At 43.3% G+C, this 24,044-nt stretch overlaps 1 protein-coding gene and 1 pseudogene across 2 annotated transcripts in view; both read right to left on the minus strand.

Moving 5' to 3' along the window:
* Positions 1–24,044, minus strand: part of LOC126215221 (uncharacterized) — a 108,324-nt gene that overhangs the window by 57,373 nt on the left and 26,907 nt on the right. The gene's annotated exons all lie outside the window — the stretch shown is intronic.
* On the minus strand, positions 6,244–6,361 carry LOC126215512 (5S ribosomal RNA; annotated as a pseudogene).

The following is a 24,044-nucleotide window of genomic DNA, read 5'->3' on the forward strand; positions in this document are numbered from 1 at the left end:
ATTGTCTGTCTACTATTTTACCTGTCTGCTTCCTGTGTATTTTATTAGCATTTCCAACCCTTTGTTTTATGTTTTAACTTTCCACAATTTTCCGCCGTTTTACAATTTAAGTCACCATTTTATCGCCTGCTTTGATTGTTCTTATCTTCTTCTTACGTTTTAAAAAGTCTGTAGGCTGCAGAGCAGCGTACTAAGCTGCTGCCAGCCCGTCCCTTTAGGGGGCAATCGAAATTCAATAAAGGGAAAAAAATGTAAAAGAAAGCGCAAGTTATTTTTCCACATACATATATATTTGCCAAATTAGTGCTCGAAGTTCTAATGTATGTACCTCAATGCTCGACTTCCATGTCTAGCAACAGCTGACATTTCAGAAGCTAGGCTTAATAACCTAACATGATCACGCTTATAACTGCAGAAAAATACGTCGGCTAAGCAAATAAATAGACTGAGTGGAAATGCTTACACCTATTACTGATGTACATAACAACACATCCTCAAAGCACGAGTATATATTCCCATGTTTAAGCTGTTCTCAAGCGTCGTTTTAGGTGGGACAGAGACAATGCGTCATATTATTCACTAAAAAAATGTTTCTATGATATTGACTGAAATCTATTGCTACTATTACAAGTGACACAGGCCTACTGGAGGTTATGTAAATAACAGTAGTTTTCAATCAAAAAGGCTAAAAGCTTTTTTAGACTATATTTTTCCGATATTATTGCTTACAGTATTCTAAACACATGTCACCAACGAGAAAAGTGCGAAGTTCACGTTGAAGCGGTATCTAAATACGTAAAGTGTGTATTCAGTCTGTGCAGATGCACTTCTAGAAACCATGGCCCATGAAAATAAAAACCTGTACCCAACTAAACCACCACAAACACATACACAACCCAATAGTCTCACCAAGGAAAAAAGGGTATTTGCCAAATATCATGTAAACTGCAGGAGCGATTGGACTATTTGTAAACACACGATCAAAGAGGATGAGAAATGTGACACTTCCAAAGACAATGTCGAAGTCGTTATCTTGGAAAAACTACTTACTATATACCACGAAACGTATCACCCTTTGCAAGCACACATTAAATATTGCTGCGTCCAAATTGTCTTTATAACTCATTAAAATACTATGTTTATAGTAATACAAACAAAATCGCTACGAAAATTCGATTTTGTACGCCTCGCAAGCACAATGAAACATCAAAAATATGTCTAACGTCTAACGCAGGAGTTTGTGTGACCACCCTCCATTGCTATACGAACGCTAAAAAATGCCAAAACACGTATTAAAGTGATGGTATCCTCTATAATTTATAGATATGTGGGTGTCGATGTGGGAGTTGTCGTGTTCTAAAATTTAGTGCGCCATACCCACAAGTGACAGAGGTTCTATCGACCCATGATGCTGCCTCAGATGAAATACACCTCAGACACATCGTTCAACTTAGAACTTCCAAAAAGCAAAGCTCAAGCAAAACGGCTGTAAATATTACAAGCTGTGGTACCCTACAATTGCAGTGTAACAGCATTACAGTGCCGGTGTGTAGAGACGAAATACTGTGTTTAGAGCAGCAATAGCAGTGGGGAATTACGAATAATTGCCGGAGTGGTGTAATATATACAATTACAGAGTAGTTACACAAGTAAACAGTCTTGGATCAAACACACGATCCATTCTGTAGTGGTCCGGTAATACCATGTTCTGGAGCCAAGTTAGACGTAAAAAAAGTTTACTGTAGTCACATGTCTGGGCACTTTATAAACTCTATAAGCTGGTTACCATTAACGTTGCCCGCTTCAGGGCTTATGATTTGTAAAACGTAAACTCCGTTCAGAGGCCCTGGCGGACCACGTGGCACCGACCGGCCGCCGTGTCATCCTCACGCGGCCGTATGTCAGTTGCCGAAACCGGAGCTGCTACTTCTACATCTACATCTACATCTATACTCCGCGAGCCACCTTACGGTGTGTGGCTTTGGGTACTTATTGTACCACTATCTGATCCCCCCTTCCCTGTTCCATTCACGAATTGTGCGTGGGAAGAACGACTGCTTGTAAGTCTCCGTATTTGCTCTAATTTCTCGGATCTTTTCGTTGTGATCATTACGCGAGATATATGTGGGCGGTAGTAATATGTTGCCCATCTCTTCCCGGAATGTGCTCTCTCGTAATTTCGATAATAAACCTCTCCGTATTGCGTAACGCCTTTCTTGAAGTGTCCGCCACTGGAGCTTGTTCAGCATCTCCGTAACGCTCTCGCGCTGACTAAATGTCCCCATGACGAATCGCGCTGCTTTTCGCTGGATCATGTCTATCTCTTCTATTAATCCAACCTGGTAAGGGTCCCATACTGATGAGCAATACTCAAGAATCGGACGAACAAGCGTTTTGTAAGCTACTTCTTTCGTCGATGAGTCACATTTTCTTAGAATTCTTCCTATGAATCTCAACCTGGCGCCTGCTTTTCCCACTATTTGTTTTATGTGATCATTCCACTTCAGATCGCTCCGGATAGTAACTCCTAAGTATTTTACGGTCGTTACCGCTTCCAATGATTTACCAGCTATGGCATAATCGTACTGGAATGGATTTCTGCCCCTATGTATGCGCATTATATTACATTTATCTACGTTTAGGGAAAGCTGCCAGCTGTCGCACCATTCATTAATCCTCTGCAGGTCTTCCTGGAGTACGTACGAGTCTTCTGATGTTGCTACTTTCTTGTAGACAACCGTGTCATCTGCAAATCGCCTCACGGAGCTACCGATGTTGTCAACTAAGTCATTTATGTATATTGTAAACAATAAAGGTCCTATCACGCTTCCTTGCGGTACTCCCGAAATTACTTCTACTTCTGCAGATTTTGAACCGTTAAGAATGACATGTTGTGTTCTTTCTTCTAGGAAATCCTGAATCCAATCACAAACCTGGTCCGATATTCCGTAAGCTCGTATTTTTTTCACTAAACGTAAGTGCGGAACCGTATCAAATGCCTTCCTGAAGTCCAGGAATACGGCATCAATCTGCTCGCCAGTGTCTACGGCACTGTGAATTTCTTGGACAAATAGGGCGAGCTGAGTTTCACATGATCTCTGTTTGCGGAATCCATGTTGGTTATGATGAAGGAGATTTGTATTATGTAAGAACGTCATAATACGAGAACATAAAACATGTTCCATCATTCTACAACAGATTGACGTAAGCGAAATAGGCCTATAATTATTCGCATCTGATTTATGACCCTTCTTGAAAATGGGAACGACCTGCGCTTTCTTCCAGTCGCTAGGTACTTTACGTTCTTCCAGAGATCTACGATAAATTGCTGATAGAAAGGGGGCAAGTTCTTTAGCATAATCACTGTAGAATCTTACGGGTATCTCGTCTGGTCCGGATGCTTTTCCGCTACTAAGTGATAGCAGTTGTTTTTCAATTCCGATATCGTTTATTTCAATATTTTCCATTTTGGCGTCCGTGCGACGGCTGAAGTCAGGGACCGTGTTACGATTTTCCGCAGTGAAACAGTTTCGGAACACTGAATTCAGTATTTCTGCCTTTCTTCGGTCGTCCTCTGTTTCGGTGCCATCGTGGTCAACGAGTGACTGAATAGGGGATTTAGACCCGCTTACCGATTTTACATATGACCAAAACTTTTTAGGGTTCTTGTTTAGATTGTTTGCCAATGTTTTATGTTCAAATTCGTTGAATGCTTCTCTCATTGCTCTCTTTACGCTCTTTTTCGCTTCGTTCAGCTTTTCCTTATCAGCTATGATTCGACTACTCTTAAACCTATGATGAAGCTTTCTTTGTTTCCGTAGTACCTTTCGTACATGATTGTTATACCACGGTGGATCTTTCCCCTCGCTTTGGACCTTAGTCGGTACGAACTTATCTAAGGCGTACTGGACGATGTTTCTGAATTTTTTCCATTTTTGTTCCACATCCTCTTCCTCAGAAATGAACGTTTGATGGTGGTCACTCAGATATTCTGCGATTTGTGCCCTATCACTCTTGTTAAGCAAATATATTTTCCTTCCTTTCTTGGCATTTCTTATTACACTTGTAGTCATTGATGCAACCACTGACTTATGATCACTGATACCCTCTTCTACATTCACGGAGTCGAAAAGTTCCGGTCTATTTGTTGCTATGAGGTCTAAAACGTTAGCTTCACGAGTTGGTTCTCTAACTATCTGCTCGAAGTAATTCTCGGACAAGGCAGTCAGGATAATGTCACAAGAGTCTCTGTCCCTGGCTCCAGTTCTGATTGTGTGACTATCCCATTCTATACCTGGTAGATTGAAGTCTCCCCCTATTACAATAGTATGATCACGAAACTTCTTCACGACGTTCTGCAGGTTCTCTCTGAGGCGCTCAACTACTACGGTTGCTGATGCAGGTGGTCTATAGAAGCATCCGACTATCATATCTGACCCACCTTTGATACTTAACTTAACCCAGATTATTTCACATTCGCATTCGCTAATAACTTCACTGGATATTATTGAATTCTTTACTGCTATAAATACTCCTCCACCATTGGCGTTTATCCTATCCTTGCGGTATATATTCCATTCTGTGTCTAGGATTTCGTTACTGTTCACTTCCGGTTTTAACCAACTTTCCGTTCCTAATACTATATGCGCACTATTTCCTTCAATAAGCGATACTAATTCAGGAACCTTGCCCTGGATACTCCTGCAGTTTACCAATATTACGTTAACTTTTCCTGTTTTTGGTCTCTGAGGACGGACGTTCTTTATCAACGATGCTGATGTTCTCTCTGGTAAGCCGTCAGGTATTTTACCGTTTCGCCCAAGGGGGGGGGGGGGGGGGGGTCCCTCTAACCTAAAAAAACCCCGTGTGCACGCCACACGTACTCTGCTACCCTAGTAGCTGCTTCCGGTGTGTAGTGCACGCCTGACCTGTCTAGGGGGGCCCTACAGTTCTCCACCCAATAACGGAGGTCGATGAATTTGCAACCATTATAGTCGCAGAGTCGTCTGAGCCTCTGGTTTAGACCCTCCACACGGCTCCAAACCAGAGAACCGCGATCGACTCTGGGCACTATGCTGCAGATATTAAGCTCAGCTTGCACTCCGCGTGCGATGCTGGTTGTCTTCACCAAATCAGCCAGCCGCCGGAAGGAACCAAGGATGGCCTCAGAACCCAAGCGGCAGGCGTCATTCGTTCCGACATGTGCTACTATCTGCAGCCGGTCACACCCAGTGCGTTCAATAGCTGCCGGAAGGGCCTCCTCCACATTACGGACGAGACCCCCCGGCAAGCACACCGAGTGCACACTGGCATTCTTCCCCGACCTACCCGCTATTTTCCTGAGGGGCTCCATAACCCGCCTAACGTTGGAGCTCCCTATAACTAATAGGCCCGCCCTCTGTGACTGTCGGGACCTTGCCGGAGAATCGGCCACTGGCCCAACAGGCGAGGCATCCTGTGGTGGCTCGGAAACGATGTCATCACCACTAGGAAGCACCCCGTACCTGTTGGAAAGGGGTAAGGCAGCTGCCACGCGGCCAGATCCCACCTTCGCCTTTCGGCCAGGCACGCGCGAGCCCACCACTGTCCGCCATTCACCCTGGAGTGATGGCTGACCGGTAAGATGCTCACTGCCGGAAGACGCAGCGACATCAGGGGTTCCATGTGATTCCAAGGCCACCGAAGTAGGCATAGGTCTCACCACAGTTGCCCCAACGCCACTACGAGCCGACGCCTGCGCCTCGAGCTCGATGAGCCTAACAGACAAAGCCTCCACCTGCCCCCGAAGAGTGGCCAATTCTCCTTGCGTCCGCTCACAACAACCACAGTCCCTACACATGACTATGTTTACCCTACTCTATACGGTGACAAATTCCCAAGATAATCTTCTGATGAGCTACTCTGATAATCAAGAAACACTCACTGAAATACGAGACGCGAAAACTACGCTAGGTTTTCCCAGAAAAACTATTTAAAAGCTAAGCGCAGCAAATAAGTACAAAATAAATTTCTCTCCTAACGATCAAGAACTGTTAGTTTCTATGCAGAGCAGATAAACACAAATAGAATCCCTTCCTTAGTGGAAGGTCGTAAACAAAATGCAAAATAAACGCTTTATACAAACAGTACTTGCTGCTGCTGGTGCTCTCGCTCTGGCTGTCACAAGACAACTGCTGATTCAAGTGACTAGTGGCTAACGGGTAGTTCCTCAGTTTGCTTCACAAGTGCTGAGTGCACCCCGCTTGCCAGCAGCGCTCGGCTGACCGGATGGTCACCCATCCAAGTGCTACCCCAGCCCGACAGCGCTTAACTTCGATGATCTGACGGGAACCGGTGTAACCACTGTGTCAAGGCCGTTGGCTTATGACTTGACATATTTAATACATTATATAAGTTTTTATAACTGGACGCCACGCACATTAAACAGTCAACTCCAATCGTCTTATCGTACAGTATAACCCCAACCGTCGCTTTATATCCGAGATATCGCCTCCAAGCGGACCTTACGTTCCACCTTGGAAAAACTGTATACAAATACCGAAGCAAGCTGGTTCCACTAATGTAGATTTATAATGTAACTTACAAGGAGAGGCCGCCAATTGTGAAATTCAGATTCGATTCATACTGCGTATAATAAAAGCTAATGGCCAGAGGTGTTTTTTGTAATTCAAATATATATATATATATATATATATATATATATGTGTGTGTGTGTGTGTGTGTGTGTGTGTGTGTGTGTGTGTGTATATAATTCCCGGCAATCAGTTGCAACAATTATGCATATAATAAGTTGTTGAAAGTCGTTTGTCGTGGAAAAACTGGCGACTTCGAACATAATTATGTTTTCCGCAAACAAAGTTGTATTTCACAAATGTTATTAATTGTCTTCGTAATGTTAACCACGTATAGTTAACGGAAGACGTAGAAACGATATTCCGAAACGAACACGTATAGCGTAAGTCAAACGTTCGAATTAGAATAGAGACCCCACGAACACAAATTTGCTGCGGCAGGTATGAAATATAAACTCCGTTACTCGCTCGTTACACTTGAAGGACAGATGTCGAATGAGCCGAAACGAGCCGCCGCATAACAGCGTGGTTGCCTGCTAACTTCGAAAGAAGGTAGATGCGGTCCCTAGCGCAACTTATAACATCGTCTAAAATCAGTGCGGACGTGAGAGCTTTGGTACACCCTGTTAAAAAAACGGAAAAATGGAGGCGGCACAATTGGAGAGCGATCCGCCTTCACCAACATGCATAAGCAATTCATTAATAGTTTATATATATATATATGCGCTCGGCTTCGTAATCCGAAGGTCGCCGGATCGAATCTCGCGCCATGCAATTTTTTTTATTATTAGTTTTTTGTAATTCAAATATATATATATATATATATATATATATATATATATATATATGCAATTTTTTTTTATTATTAGTTTTTTGTAATTCAAATATATATATATATATATATATATTTGAATTACAAAAAACTAATAATAAAAAAAAATTGCATGGCTCGAGATTCGATCCGGCGACCTTCGGATTACGAAGCCGAGCGCTTACCGCTGCGCCACGACGCTGTAGAAAATTATTAATCGTAGAGAGTATTTCACCGCAACGGTTTCTTTTTAACTGTCGATTTTCTCGACAACGGCTGAGAAGTGCATCTTGGTGCTTTGCCACATAACACCTCTGGCCATGAGCTTTTATTATGCGCAGTATGAATCGAATCTGAATTTCACAATTGACGGCCTCCCCTTGTTAGCGAGAATAGTATGTGAAGTGTGGTACATCATCTCTCGCTGGTGGGCCTCCACCAGCAAAGCGATCGAAGTCTAACCTCAACGGGACAAAATATGATCCGATATCATTCCCCTCCCTGGTCACTCCATGGGAGGAATGTATGGCTAAAGACAGCAGTGCCTATTATTCACCCTGGTACCTTGACAGTACGCGAGTTGATAGTGAATCATTTATGCCAACCAAGCCTCAGTTTTTTGTAGAGTATTTAGACGACAAGTTCAGGGAGGTGGAGGGCTTGTCCAAAATGCGCTCTGGTTCAATACTAATCAAAACAGCATCCTCTGCCCCGTTATGGAGGTTGCTCGCTTGTGACAAATTGGGGGATGTTTTAGTTAGCATCACACCCCATAAGAGTATTATATTCCACAGGGATCTTCTTCTGCAGTCAGACGATCAACTACGAGCCAACCTAGAACGATGAGGTGTTCATTTCGTCGGGCGTATCCATTGTTGTCCGAGGGATAATCAAGTAGCCACCGGTGCCTTCATCTGGACCTACGTCCACTGTGTATAAATTAATGATGTCATAGCATATTCCAGAAAGAAAGGCTGTGAATAATAACGTAACGGGTACTTTAATGGCAAATTCCGCTATTTGCCTGTGACAGATTACCAAATGGCTGTCCGTAAATTTTTCGTTAATTGGCCGAACGTGAAAGCAGCTGGCACAGAATAGTGGTGCTCCTGCTCAAGATATGTCTTCATCAAATCTCAACATTGTATTGCCAGAACCATTTCAGACCTCGAGTCTTCACACTGGACTCGCATTCGGGAGGACGACGGTTCAATCCCGCGTCCGGCCATCCTGATTTAGATTTTCCATGATTTCCCTAAATCGCTCCAGGCAAATGCCAGGATGGATCCTTTGAAAGGGCACGGCCGACTTCCTTCCCCGTCCTTCCCTAATCCGATGAGACCGATGACCTCGCTGTCTGGTCTCTTCCCCCAAACGACCCAACCCCTCGGGTCTTCCGATCCAGTGCTAGCAGAACTGACAAAGCCACAGGATGCTAGTGTAAGAGACACATTACCGGACTGGGTGCTCGAATACAGTGACTCGTACCTACTATAATTCAGTGATAGTAAATTGTCATCTGTCGTCCAGTTCTCATGTGCTGTACACGATTTGACTCTAACAGGAAGGTGGAATCTAAATAATCCTTCAATACACGGAATTTGTTTTACAGGTATATTTTAACTGATTTCTTTTTGTGCAAGTTTGCTTTAGTGATCTCTTAATCTGCCTAAGCAAGTAGTGGATGGGTGCTCGTAGTGCGTAAGAAATCGCAGTGCATCAACATCTCTAAACCAAGTTTTCAAAGACATCCCGCGGAATATTTTAAATAAGAGAAAAGTGTGTACAAAGCCTGTTCGACACATATTGACTGCCGAACAAAAGCAACGGTGCAATGATGCCTGCCGCGACTTTGAAATGCGAAACAGAGACAGTGCATTTGTGGAAAATATCAGGGTTACCAGTGCGAACGTTCCACAAAATGACAAAGTGTGGAAATTCACATGAACGGTCAACCCTTGTAGACATTCAAGACAGCGCTTCTAGGGGCTTCAGACTGGAACCGCGCGACCGCTACGGTCGTAGGTTCGAATCCTGCCTCGGGCATGGGTGTGTGTGATGTCCTTAGGTTAGTTAGGTTTAAGTAGTTCTAAGTCTAGGGGACTGATGACCTCAGATGTTAAGTTCCAGTATGCTCAGAGCCATTTGAACATTAAAAAAAGACAATGTGACGCGCGAGTTGACAACATCCCAAAGGAGGATTTCACTGTCACCTTAATATGACTGTGTAAAAGTAGAAAGTTATCATTAAACAATAAAAATATGACTGACGTACTGTCTCTGATTGTAAGATCTGGGCTGTAATAATAAATGAACTGTCGTAATGAAACTTGAAGTGTCGTAATGTGAAGGCAAAGTTGCATCGTGATAATAATTAATTGTCGTAATGTAAAGGGAAGTCTTTTGTACTGTAAACGTTAGCAACCTGACTGCAAGAATTTTGAACAGTATAAACTGCCTGAATAATGAACTTAGACATGAAACCTACGATAATTAGTTTTGCAAAACCGATCACAGATCCCAGAACTAAAAATGATACACAACACAGAAATGACGTAAGTTGGCCCTGGTTGAATAAAAAAACATCAAAATATTTAATCCTTACCTCTATTGTGCACGATTCTGCATAATGCGTTGCAGTACTGCTCTGTCTTCCACGCCGCTATGCTAAAGCTACAGATTACTCGAGAGGTGCAATGAGTTCTCTGTTAGTTGCAAATCGAAGTATTTTCGGAACACACTTGGTTCCTTTTCTGCTTTTGAAAAAACCATGATCAATTAAAAATTATAAGAGAAAGTTAGGTGAAAAATGAAATATGGACATAAATGACAACACTTAGTTTTTTTTTTTTGTATACTGTGGAAAAGTGCTCATGGCAGATTTTTTATTTAAATAGCGTCTTAACATCCAACAAAACGCTTTCCTATGTTTCAAATCTAGCAACTCGCAGTACAATGACCAACTTAGTCCGATGGCGCAGCAATAATAAAAAAAGAAACATAAATATAATATTTACCTTTGACATTCCACTTCTGGTGTAGACTTAGTTCCCCATTAAACTTCCTCCTTCACAAATCAGTTTTCGTTACAATTTTGGTATAATCATGTTCATTAAACACATTGATAAATTGAGACTTTACATTTGAAACATAACATTACAATTGCTTCCTCATTCTAACAGAGCTTGACATTATCTGCTCCTGCTCCCCCGCGCACACCAAAGATAATAACCTAACTTCTGAGATACAGCTTTACAACATCGCTGCTCGCTCACAATCGATTCAAATACCAAAATTCTACCTGACACCTGTCACAGTTCTCTGCGTATTACTAAAGTGGGGCCAGACCACGTAGAGCAACGAAAGCATTAGAACCACCGTCTTAACTTTTCTCTATTTCTTTTATTAATCCGGTCTCATAACTTCTTGAACTGGCATGATATAATGTTGTTGTTGTTGATGTGGTCTTCAGTCCTGAGACTGGTTTCATGCAACTCTCCATGCTACTCTATCCTGTGCAAACATCTTCATCTCCCAGTACCTACTGCAACCTACATCCTCCTGACTCTGCTTAGTGTATTCATCTCTTGGTCTCCCTCTACGATTTTTACCCTCCACGCTGCCCTCCAATACTAAATTGGTGATCGCTTGATGCCTCAGAACATGTCCTACCAACCGATCCCTTCTTCTAGTCAAGTTGTGTCTCAAACTCCTCTTCTCCCCAATCCTATTCAATACCTCCTCATTAGTTATGTGATCTACCCATCTAATCTTCAGCATTCTTCTCTAGGACCACATTTCGAAAGCTTCTTTTCTCTTCTTATCCAAACTATTTATCGTCCATATTTCACATTCATACGTGGCTACACTCCATACAAATACTTTTAGAAACGACTTCCTGACACTTAAATCTATACTCGATGTTAACAAATCTCTCTTCTTCAGAAACGCTTTCCTTGCCATTGCCAGTCTACATTTTATATCCTCTCTACTTCGACCATCATCAGTTATTTTTCTCCCCAAATAGTAGAACTCATTTACTACTTTAAGTGACTCATTCAATAATCTAATTCCCTCAGCATCACCTAACTTAATTCGACTAGATTCCATTATCCTCGTTTTGCTTTTGTTGATGTTCATCTTATATCCTCCCTTCAATACATTGTCCATAGCGTTCAACTACTCTTCCAAGTCCTTTGCTGTCTCTGACAGAATCACAATGTCATCGGCGAACCTCAACGTCTTTATTTCTTCTTCATGGATTTTAATACCTACTCCGAATTTTCCTTTTGTTTCCTTTATTGCTTGCTCAGTATACAGATGAATAACATCGGGGATTGGCTACAACCATGTCTCACTTCCTTCCCAACCACTGCTTCCCTTTCATGCCCCTCGACTCTTATAACTGCCATCTGGTTTCTGTACAAATTGTAAATAGCCTTTCGCTCCCTGTATTTTATCCCTGCCACCTTCAGAATTTGAAAGAGAGTATTCCAGTCAACATTGTCAAAAGCTTTCTCTAAGTCTACAAATGCTAGAAACGTAGGTTTGCCTTTCCTTAATCTATTTCCTAAGATAAGTCGTAGGGTCAGTATTGTCTCATGTGTTCCAGCATTTGTACATAATCCAAACTGATCTTCCCCGAGGTCGGCTTCTACTAGTTTTTCCATTCGTCTGTAAAGAATTCGCGTTAATATTTTGCAGCCGTGACTTATTAAACTGATAGTTCGGTAATTTTCACATCTGTCAACACCTGCTTTCTTTGGGATTGGAATTATTATATTTTTCTTGAAGTCGGAGGGTATTTCGCCTGTCTCTTACATCTTGCTCACCAGATGGTAGAGTTTTGCCAGTACTGGCTCTCCCAAGGCTGTCGGTAGTTCTAATGGAATGTTGTCTAATCCCGGGGCCTTCACGCAGTACCATATCTCCCATTTCATCTTCCTCTACATCCTCTTCCATTTCCATAATCTTGTGCTCAAGAACATCGCCCTTGTATAGACCCTCTATATACTCCTTCCACCTTTCTGCCTTTCCTTCTTTGCTTAGAACTGGGTTTCCATCTGAGCTCTTGATATTCATACAAGTGGTTCTCTTTTCTCCAAAGGCCTCTTTAATTTTCCTGTAGGCAGTATCTGTCTTACCCCTAGTGAGATAAGCCTCTACATCCTTGCATTTGTCCTCTGGCCATCTCTGCTTAGCCATTTTGCAGTTTCTGTCGATCTCATTTTTGAGACGTTTGTATTCCTTTTTGTCTGCTTCATTTACTGCATTTTTATATTTTCTTCTTTCATCAATTAAATTTAATATTTCTTCTGTTCTCCAAGGATTTCTACTAGCCCTCGTCTTTTTACATACTTGATCCTCTGCTGCCTTCGCTACTTCATCCCTCAAAGCTACCCATTCTTCTTCTACTGTATTTCTTTCCCCCATTCCTGTCAATTGTTCCCTTATGCTCTCCCTGAAACTCTGTACAACCTCTGGTTTAGTCAGTTTATCTAGGTCCCATCTCCTTAAATTCCCACCTTTTTGCAGTTTCTCCAGTTTTAATCTACAGTTCATAACCAATTGATTGTGCTCAGAGTCCACATCTGCCCCTGGAAATGTCTTACAATTTAAAACCTGGTTTCTAAATCTCTGTCTTACCGTTATATAATCTATCTGCTACCTTCTAGTATCTCCAGGCTTCTTCCATGTATACAACCTTGTTTCCTGATTCTTGAACAAAGTGTTAGCTGTGATTAAGTTATGCTCTGTGCAAAATTCTACCAGGCAGCTTCCTCTTTCTTTTCTTAGCCTCATTCCATATTCACCTACTACGTTTCCTTCTCTCCCTTTTCCTACTATCGAATGGCTCTGAGCACTATGAGAATTGCTGAGGTCATCAGTCCCCTAGAACTTAGAACTACTTAAACCTAACTAACCTAAGGACATCACAAACATCCATGCCCGAGGCAGGATTCGAACCTACGACCGTAGCGGTCGCGCGGTTGCAGACTGTGGCGCCTAGAACCGCTCGGCCACACTGGCCGGCCCTACTATCGAATTCCAGTCACCCATGACTATTAAATTTTCGTCTCCCTTCACTACCTGAAAATTTTTTTTATCTCATCATATATTTCATCAATTCATTATAATGTTCATTAAAATTTCGTGAATTAAGGATAAGATAGAGTTCGTTTATGAACCAAACATACCTACGTTCCAACAGCAGTAAGTTTTTGTAAACTTATCGCGTTGCCCCTAATCTTGGACACTATATTATGACCAATCCCAGGCCGGGCATCAGTTCAACAGACAAACATGTTCAGTTTTCAGGTATTTTGTCAGCCTACCAGAGTGGGCTGAGGTGATAATGAACAAAGTTGTCGACGGCGTACTGACCGCGAAACTTGCCATCAGGGAAACAGTAGGAGACTTTTCTGTCCACAAAGATGGGCAAGAGAACGTGCTACCTTCTTGGACCAGACCTAGCAACACTGTCACTCATCGATTGGAAAATTGTTGTTGTTGTTGTGGTCTTCAGTCCTGAGACTGGTTTGATGCAGCTCTCCATGCTACTCTATCCTGTGCAAGCTTCTTCATCTCCCAGTACCTATTGCAACCTACATCCTTCTGAATCTGCTTAGTGTATTCATCTCTTGGTCTCCCTCTACGCTTTTTACCCTCCACGCTGCCCTCCAATGCTAAATTTGTGATCCCTTGATGCCTCAAAACATGTCCTACCAACCGATCCCTTCTTCTAGTCAAGTTGTGCCACAAACTTCTCTTCTCCCCAATCCTATTCAATACCTCCTCATTAGTTACGTGATCTACCCACCTTATCTTCAGCATTCTTCTGTAGCACTACATTTCGAAAGCTTCTATTCTCTTCTTGTCCAAACTGGTTATCGTCCATGTTTCACTTCCATACATGGCTACACTCCATACAAATACTTTCAGAAACGACTTCCTGACACTTAAATCTATACTCGATGTTAACAAATTTCTCTTCTTCAGAAACGATTTCCTTGCCATTGCCAGTCTACATTTTATATCCTCTCTACTTCGACCATCATCAGTTATTTTACTCCCTAAATAGCAAAACTCCTTTACTACTTTAAGTGTCTCATTTCCTAATCTAATCCCCTCAGCATCACCCGATTTAATTTGACTACATTCCATTATCCTCGTTTTGCTTTTGTTGATGTTCATCTTATATCCTCCTTTCAAGACACTGTCCATTCCGTTCAACTGCTCTTCCAAGTCCTTTGCTGTCTCTGACAGAATTACAATGTCATCGGCGAATCTCAAACTTTTTACTTCTTCTCCATGAATTTTAATACCTACTCCGAATTTTTCTTTTGTTTCCTTTACTGCTTGCTCAATATACAGATTGAATAACATCGGGGAGAGGCTACAACCCTGTCTCACTCCTTTCCCAACCACTGCTTCCCTTTCATGCCCCTCCACTCTTATAACTGCCATCTGGTTTCTGTACAAATTGTAAATAGCCTTTCGCTCCCTGTATTTTACCCCTGCCACCTTCAGAATTTGAAAGAGAGCATTCCAGTTAACGTTGTCAAAAGCTTTCTCTAAGTCTACAAATGCTAGAAATGTAGGTTTGCCTTTTCTTAATCTTTCTTCTAAGATAAGTCGTAAGGTCAGTATTGCCTCACGTGTTCCAACATTTCTACGGAATCCAAACTGATCTTCCCAGAGGTCCGCTTCTACCAGTTTTTCCATTCGTCTGTAAAGTATTCGCGTTAGTATTTTGCAGCTGTGACTTATTAAACTGATAGTTCGGTAATTTTCACATCTGTCAACACCTGCTTTCTTTGGGATTGGAATTATTATATTCTTCTTGAAGTCTGTGGGTATTTCGCCTGTCTCATACATCTTGCTCATCAGATGGTAGAGTTTTGTCATGACTGGCTCTCCCAAGGCCATCAGTAGTTCTAATGGAATGTTGTCTACTCCCGGGGCCTTGTTTCAACTCAGGTCTTTCAGTGCTCTGTCAAACTCTTCACGCAGTATCTTGGAAAATTAGCTAATCAAATATCTTAAACATTCCGACAACTGCAAGACACTTCTAAAATTGCTCTGTAACTTAGCACAACATTTGACGTTGCCACATCATTTAAGTAGGAACAAGAAAACTGCAGGCAGCACCTTTCTTCGGGATACCGTCAACTGCATTCCGAGTTTTCAGTACAGTGTGCATAATTTACCAGACATCAAAGAGCAGTCAGTTCTTATTTTGCAGGCCTATAACAACACTGATGTTAGTGTTCTGTTTTGTTTAGTTATTGTGTTCACATTTGGAATGTTCCGCTTCTGACAAGGAGTTGGGAACAGTTAGTTGAAGCACATAACAGGAAACTGAGGGTATTAAAAGTGACATACTTTTTATTTATTGGCGGTGACTTTTAGTGCTAATGTCGTATAATTCAGGCATGAAACAAGTTTATCGTAATCGTCCACACGATATTCATAGAAGAGCATAAGGTTTGTGTGTCAGCCATCGGGGAGCGTCCACTGTGTGTGTGTGTGTGTGTGTGTGTGTGTGTGTGTGTGTGTGTGTGTGTGTGTTTTGGGGAGCACGTCCAGAGAATTTAGTGTACCAACTACTCCTTCACAGAACATTTCTTCTTTCTTCCTTAACGAAATTGTCATAAGTAATATATTGCTGTTTTAAGTCAATTTCACTCGTTCGCATCTTCATTGTTAGGAATATAAACAATTTTCACAATGATGTGAAAATGCTTACTTTACCCCACAAAAATGTCCAGTATTAAAGAACATACGAGGGTGGTTTGAAAAGTTCTCGGAATCACCACGAAAGGTCAGCGCTATCACAACGAGTAGTTCCCGTACTATTCACTGCGATTGCCACGTCAGTGCTCTTGGAAGGGAGCTGTGGCGGTGACGTGGCTCGGTTGTTGTTCCCGCGTAGTGATTTGCGGATATGGAAAAAAAATCGAGATTCGAGCAGTGATTACGTACTTCGTAAAGAAAGGTATGAAAGCAAAGGACATTCGTGCCGATTTCCAAAATACACTGGAGGACTCTGCTCCTTCAATTCAACTGTTGCCAAGTGGACAAATGAATTTAAATTTGGTCAGGAGAGCTTAGATAATGGCCTGTGCAGTGGTCGGCCAAGATGTGTCACTACTCCAGAAACCATTGCAAAAGTGCACAAAATGGTGCGGAGGGTCGCCGTAAAGAAAGGTATGAAAGCAAAGGACATTCGTGCCGATTTCCAAAATACATTGGAGGACTCTGCTCCTTCAATTCAACTGTTGCCAAGTGGACAAATGAATTTAAATTTGGTCAGGAGAGCTTAGATAATGGCCTGTGCAGTGGTCGGCCAAGATGTGTCACTACTCCAGAAACCATTGCAAAAGTGCACAAAATGGTGCGGAGGGTCGCCGATTGAATTTGCGTGAAATTGGTCACACTTGCCAGATGTCAACTGAAAGGATATATCACATTTTAACTGAAGAATTAGAAACGAAAAAATTATCTGCAAGATGGGTGCCGCGACTCATGACGCCAGATCAAAAAAGCGAATGGGCATATCGGAACAATGTTTGGCCCGTTTTAGGAGAAACGAACAACGGTTTTTGCGCCGGTTTGTGACCACAGATTAAACTTGGGTGCACTACTATAGAGTCAAAATAACTGTCAAGGCAGTGGAAACATGCTGAGTCTCCGTCGCTAAAGAAAGCAAAGACAAGTCCTTCGGCAGGAAAGGTCATGGCATCAGTGTTATGGGATGTGAAGTGGATTCTATTTGTGGATTATCTCCTCAGTGGGAAAACAAATACTGGAGAATACTATGCTAACCTCCCGGACAAATTGCAACAAAAGATACGCGACAAAAGGCCAGGTTAAGCAAGGAAGAAAGTCATCTTCCATCAAGACAATGCGCGGCCGCACACATGTGCCGTCGCCGTGGCAAAATTACACGAACTAAGGTATGAATTGTTGCCATACCCGCTTTATTCCCCTGATATGGCTTCAACACACTTCCATCTCTTCCCAAAAAAATTTTTTTCTTGGTGGACGAAGATTCACTTCAAACGAAGAATTGATAGCCGGAGTAGACAACTATTTTGCAAGCTGAAGGAAACTCACTTTCGAGATGGGGTCAAGGCACTGGAACATCGTTGGACCAAGTGCATCAATCTACAAGGAGACTACACTGAAAAACAAAAAAAAAGTTTCGGTGGTGTAAGTATTTTTTTCTATTCCGTTCCGAGAACTTTTCAAACCACCCTCGTACATTTCCAGCACTTTGCCACGAGAATGAGAAGTTTCTTGTGAGATACAGATTAACGGTAGGCAGAAGGATTTATTAGTGGCCAACTGCCTGTGTAGTGACGAAACTCTTAGCGGTTACTGTATATGGTGTTAACAATATCAGATAACGTGGATGCTATTTACTGTCCGAGTTCTGCAGCGTTTCTGTTAAGTAATTTTATCTGTGTCAGCAAGCACTGTAAACTGTTCTCCCTTAAGACGCATGACTAACGTTGTCTAGGAGATACCTGCCTTAGGCATACATTATTTGGCCTGTGATAAGTTTTGACCGATAAGTAAATGAAAATACGTTTCATGTCTAACATTCTGCGTGGTGTTTATTTGTAAGTCATGTCTCCCTACCACTTTCGCGCAACGACGCTCTGAGCGTGTTTTTTAGGGAATTGACTAGTTTGAACCTGGGACCTGTTGCTGGTAAGGAGACGCCAAACCACACATGACATGTAGAGTTCAGAGAGACTAGCGATGATATAACCAAATACCTAATGATTTCAGCGTCAGCTCCACTGCACTCCCTGTAAAAGAATCTTAATACTAACTAAATTTAGTGCAGAGGGTTCAAGGTTTTCCTATTTTTAGTTAGCTGGTAAAATAACGTCGAAAAAGCAGTTAAGTTTACCATTGGAAATTTTATTCTACTCACAAAACATTGTTTGTAAATTGCACTATTGATAAAAGGAAATGTTTTAATACAGGATGATAAAAACCAACTGCGTTCAACAAAAATGTGAACGAATATTCCCTGAATGGGTTTCCAAGTTCTACAATGGATCGATGGATGACCTATGCCATAACACATCTATAATCTAGATTTAAGTTAAGTTTCATAAAAGAGAAAACTATCCAAATGATCTACAGTGACCCTCAATTATTTTTAATTACTTATTTAACTTGTCGTAAGTTACAGTGGCTGATGTGGCTTCTCAATAATTATATAACAGAAAAATCATCGCGTTTCAGATTTTAACTTCAAGTAGCAAATGTGAATACCATGAGCTTTAATTGATGGTCAACACTAGTATTATGCAAAAAGGGGGTGTAACAGATGAGACTTGGCAGTTCTGAGTGAAGCTTTATGCGCTGTTATGCGGCATCGCGTGCGTTCATTACCTTATCGGTGTTCGTCAGGGGGCGGCGGGCAGCACAGCTCCGCTCACCTCGTCGTCTCGGAAGCGACTCTTCTCTAACCTCTCCTTACTACAATTTACCGAACCATATTTTAAGAAAAAGCTATCTGGCTGTGTTTTCAACTGACCAATCAGTGTCTCAATGTTAACCTTAAGTTCCGCCTACAAAAATTCTGTCTATCCAATGAGAAACGTTATACTTTTCGTGGTGGGGCAATGTTTTTAACGTTTTCAACGTAACAGAGACGCGAAAAAGTCTCACGCTAAAACTTGCAGCTGGTGTGGCGCTTTTAGTGTTATCGTAAGATCTATACTGGTCTTCTGGAGGGCTCTAGCTTTTAACATGGGCTGAAGGGCTCTATCTTTTAACATGGGCTGGGGGTGGTCCTGGTGGTTGGCTGGCGACGTGGGTGTCCGTCCCTTATCGTAGGGCCTTCTCGCTTACACGACTCTGCTCTCGGCTTCTGTTCTCGTTTCTCCCCTCGGAACTGCGTCTGTTTCACGGTGGGAAGGTATGACATGCATTTAGACGTTCTTCTGTTAGTCTCTGGTATTCCATTTCCTCACTCGTTGATCGTATTACTTTGGTTAATTAAATGTCAGGATTTATTCGGAGCTATGTGACATACTGCCGGATTTGCTATCATGTCAGGGTTTACATGGAAGGTGTTGGATTTGTCTGACGCCTTATACATGTATTTGACTAGATCTGTGTCCTGCAGGGCCCATTCACATAGGATCAGTGGACAGAGCAGTAGCACATCCTCATATGTACAAAGCAAACACACACACACTCACACACACACACACACACACACACAAACCACCCTCTCATAACGATTCCTCTGAGACCCGACGAAATGTGGCAGAATTTATTCAATAATGCAAAAAGAAAACCTAAGCGAAAACAGCTTATTTCCGCATAAAAAAGGCAAGGCAGGTAATACGCTGTCACATGATTTCCCCCTTCCTTACTTGTGCTTCAGTTATAATGTATTATGGTACAAACTTCAAAGCAAGCCATCCGACGCCCATTGATGCTGTCCAGTCTAGAGTCACACACACGATACGCTATCCAGATTCAGAGCAATATAAAAATATAACTTGAGGGTGGAGGGGGGGGGGGGAATGGAAGGAAAAGGAAAGGACAGTTGATTCCAGCTGCATTGGGATTTTATGCAACATCAGCAGTGACGAATGAAAATGTGTTCGAGACTAGGATTGGAACCCGTGGTCTCATGCTTTGTTGACAGTTTCATTAACCGCAGCGTCACCCAAACACTGTCACAATTGCGCAGACTATTTCGGCACGCCTCTTGGCCTATCAACATTCCCACCCAACGCCACCTCTCCGCGTCTTCCATGCACGCTAATCTTAAATTCTCGCAGGAGGTCTGGCGTAATTATACATCAGCACTGAATGTGGTGGCTTTATTACCCATCAAAGTGAATCGATTATACGTAGGTTGGAACTTAAATAGTGGCAACGCTGCTGTGGAGACACTATGCAATGGAATCTACTATTGTCGCTGATAGCACACGTTGTTGACACACCTACCTGACGTCCGAGCAAATGGACTCGCCCGTCCCACGTCACCGACGTGCGCCCAGTCGAGGGAAACACAGTCACTTGTGGGCGAGAGGTCTAACATAACGGTGTCACTGTGTTTTCGAAACAGGAACAACGCAGTTGGATCAAGACTGAATGTGCCAGAGGTCGTACAGCACGACAGTGTCATCAAGGTCTTCAAGAGGCGTACCATTGCCGTACAGAACAGTGGCGAGTTGGTTAAAAGCTTTCAACGATGGTCGGCAAACTGTGGCAGACATGCATCGGGCAGGTAGTCCTAGCGTCTCTGAAGAAGAAGAGCATGCTGTTGCCGCGTTTGTGGACAGTGATCGACGCCATACGATTCGTGAACTCGCCGACGAAACCGGATGAGTCTAAATGTTGTGTGACTAGGGCCTCCCGTCGGGTAGACCGTTCGCCGGGTGCAAGTTCTTCGATTTGACGCCACTTCGGCGACTTGCACGTCGAAGCGGATGAAATGATGATTAGGATAACACAATGCCCAGTCCCTGAGCGGAGAAAATTTTCGACCCAGCTGTCAATCGAACCCAGGCCCTTAGGATTGACATTCTTTCGCGCTGATCACTCAGCTACTGGGGGCGGACACGAAACCGGATTAGCGCATACGACTGTGCTTCGCAACATGAAGGAATGCCTGGGCATGCGAAAAATTGTATCACGATTGGTTCAGCATGACTTGACGTAAATGCAGAAACGGGGGCGTTACGACGCTGCTCAGACGCAACTTTGAGCGCTATGAGCACGAAGGAGAGGCTTTCTTACGCCAAAACTGAAACGCCAATCCAACGAATGGAGTCATTATGGGTCGAAAGTCGAAAGTCCGTGAGAGTCCCAGTATGGTGAAAAAAATGTGTGTGAATTCCTAAAGGACCAAACTGCTGAGGTCATTGGTCCCTAGACTTACACACTACTTACACTAAGTTAAACTAACTTACGCTAAGGACAACACAAACACCCATGTCCGCGGGAGGACTCGAACCTCCGGCGGGAGGAGCTGCGCAATCCGTGACATGGCGCCTCTAACCGCACGGCCACTCCGCGCTGCTATGGTGAAAGTTATGGTGATTCTCGTGTACGACTGTGATGGTGTTATCCTAACGCATTACGTTCCTCTACGGCAGACCGTCAATGCACAGTATTACTGTTCCTTTTTCCAGCATCACCTGCGACCAGCTTTGCGAAAGAAGCGGCGACAGTTTCTGCGCAACCCACCCATCATTTTGCACGACAATGCGCGGGCGCATACAGCGCAAGCTGTGGCTGCTCTGTTCGGTCGATGGCACTGGGAAGTACTGTACCATCCACCATACTTCCCGGACGTAAGTCCTTGTGACTGATTTGATTCCGAAGATGAAGGAACCACTTCGTGGCATTCGCTTCAGAACTGTTCCAGAGATTCTACAGGCAGTAGACCGCTCCAATCGCACCATCAACAGAACAGGCTCTGCTGACGGTATACTACGCCTTCCACATCGCTGGCAACTGGTTCTACACAACGCTGGTGACTACTTTGAAGGACAGTAACAGGTGCAGACATGTAACTCTTTTGTATCGGTTATGAATAAACAGTTGCCACTATTTAAGTTCCAACCCTCTGACGGCGTGGTGTCTGCTCTAGAACAGACACCATGCATTCACATAATATGAAAATGGATACCACCTTCAGCACGTCTTTTTTTTTTTTTTTTTTTGGGATGCTACCACACATTTTTATATCTCCTAAAAGCTGTACCTAACAAGAAGAATTGCACTGAGGTTACAATAGAGTTAAGATTGAAGTACAACTATTTTTCACTGAATAAACTTTGTTTATTAGCCAAGTCACAGAAGGCTCCGTCTACACGTTCCTCGCTTGCTTTTTGTCAATGAGTGAGATTACATCCAGGGAGAGCAGCTGTGCCTCGGCCTCTGCGTAGTCGCTGTAGACGTCCGGGCTGGAGTGCTGCTGGAACAGGGCGCCGTACTGCCGGTGGTTACTGTAGGCCTGCAGCTGGGCGGAGTACGCCATCGGGTAGAGCGCCTGCAACACACCACAACAGGGATGCCTCACCACTTTATACGAGGTGCATTCAAGTTCTAAGGCCTCCGATTTTTTTTCTCTGGACTGGAAAGAGATAGAAACATACGCATTGTTTTAAAATGAGGCCGGGTTCATTGTCAATACGTGCCAGAGATGGCAGCACCGTACGGCTGATGGAATTTTACTGCCAGCGGCGAGAATGAGAACTGTTTTAAATACTTAAAATGGCGACGTTTTCCTTACTTGGACAGCGTGCAATCATTCGTTTTCTGAATTTGCGTGGTGTGAAACCAATTGAAATTCATCGACAGTTGAAGGAGACATGCGGTGATGGAGTTATGGATGTGTCGAAAGTGCGTTCGTGGGTGCGAAGGTTTAATGAAGGCAGAACATCGTGTGACAACAAACCGAAACAACCTCGGGCTCGCACAAGCCGGTATGACGACATGATCGAGAAAGTGGAGAGAATTGTTTTGGGGGATCGCCAAATGACTGTTGAACAGATCGCCTCCAGAGTTGGCATTTCTGTGGGTTCTGTGCACACAATCCTGCATGACGACCTGAAAATGCGAAAAGTGTCATCCAGGTGGGTGCCGCGAATGCTGACGGACGACAACACGGCTGCCCGTGTGGCATGTTGCCGAGCAATGTTGACGCGCTACGACAGCACGAATGGACTTTCTTTTCGTCGGTTGTGACAATGGATGAGACATGGATGCCATTTTTCAATCCAGAAACAAAGCGGCAGTCAGCTCAATGGAAGCACACAGATTCACCGCCACGAACAAAATTTCGGGTAACCGCCAGTGCTGAAAAAATGATGGTGTTCTGGGACAGCGAGGGCGTAATCCTTACCCATTGCGTTCCAAAGGGCACTACGGTAACAGGTGCATCCTACGAAAATGTTTTGAAGAACAAATTCCGTCCTGCACTGCAACAAAAACGTCCGGGAAGGGCTGCGCGTGTGCTGTTTCACCGAGACAACGCACCCGCACATCGAGCTAACGTTACGCAACAGTTTCTTCGTGATAACAACTTTGAAGTGATTCCTCATGCTCCCTACTCACCTGACCTGGCTTCTAGTGACTTTTGGCTTTTTCCAACAATGAAAGACACTCTCCGTGGCCGCACATTCACCAGTCGTGCTGCTATTGCCTCAGCGATTTTCCAGTGGTCAAAACAGACTCCTAAAGAAGCCTTCGCCGCTGCCATGGAATCAAGGCGTCAGCGTTGTGAAAAATGTGTACGTCTGCAGGGCGATTACGTCGAGAAGTAACGCCAGTTTCATCGATTTCGGGTGAGTAGTTAATTAGAAAAAGAATCGGAGGCCTTAGAACTTGAATGCACCTCGTACAAACACTAAAAGGTGGCAGCAAACTGGCTCAGATTCTTCAAGAAATGTTACAAAGTGCCTGGTGTGGTGAGAAAAAAGAATGCAAGTGTACAGTAATTCGCCCCCTTCATATCACAATAAACCACATTCTACGCTACTGTCCATTGAACTTGCTACACCACGACGATAACGTGCTACAGGCGCGAAATTTTACCGACAGGAAGGAGATGCTGTGCTTTGCAAATGATTAGCTTTTCACAGCATTCACACAAGATCGGCGCCGGT

This window comes from Schistocerca nitens, chromosome 12 (genome assembly GCF_023898315.1).
Source record: "Schistocerca nitens isolate TAMUIC-IGC-003100 chromosome 12, iqSchNite1.1, whole genome shotgun sequence".
Classification (NCBI taxonomy): Eukaryota; Metazoa; Arthropoda; class Insecta; order Orthoptera; family Acrididae; genus Schistocerca; species Schistocerca nitens.